The sequence below is a fragment of the Fulmarus glacialis genome, unplaced genomic scaffold (genome assembly GCF_000690835.1).
Source record: "Fulmarus glacialis isolate BGI_N327 unplaced genomic scaffold, ASM69083v1 scaffold18625, whole genome shotgun sequence".
NCBI classification, from domain to species: Eukaryota; Metazoa; Chordata; class Aves; order Procellariiformes; family Procellariidae; genus Fulmarus; species Fulmarus glacialis.
This window is the reverse complement of record NW_009215115.1, coordinates 7,664-8,258: the sequence shown is the minus strand read 5'-3', so window position 1 is coordinate 8,258 and position 595 is coordinate 7,664.

Below are 595 nucleotides of genomic sequence, written 5' to 3'. Positions count from 1 at the left end.
TGTCACACGCACACACACACCGATGTTTATTCCGAGACACTAGTTACAGCTCCAGGAAGAGGCACACACGTTTTGCTCCTGGTTATCAGGCAAAAAGAGGCAAAACACCAGAAAAATTCTCCTTTTGCGCCACAACCACCGTTGGGCACTTGGGAAAAAGCTCCCACCTACCCCGGCAACAGCATCCTGCCGAAAATCCGCCGGCCACACGTGTGTGTGTGTCCCCCGGCACCACTGGGACCCCCGCGGGGATCCATCCCGGGTGAGAGCATCCTGGAAAGCAGCGGGGCGAGGATACAGCTCCCCAGGCCACTGCCGCTGCCGCCGCTGGGGCTGGCGGGGTGGCAAATTTGCCATCTTGATGTCCCCAGAGCCACCAGGATTCCCCTGGGATAAACTGACCTAATATCTCCCTCTCCTGGGTTCCTCCGGGAACCCCACGCTCTTCGTGCCATCACCTCGTGAGCGACCAACAAGGTCCCCAAGGGCGAGGGCAAGAGAAACGCAAAGAAATCATTGACCAAAGCAGTCACTGAGGTAGGAATAAACCACGACTCCCTGAAAGGCAGCGAGAGCTCCGGCTCTGAGGGGCATC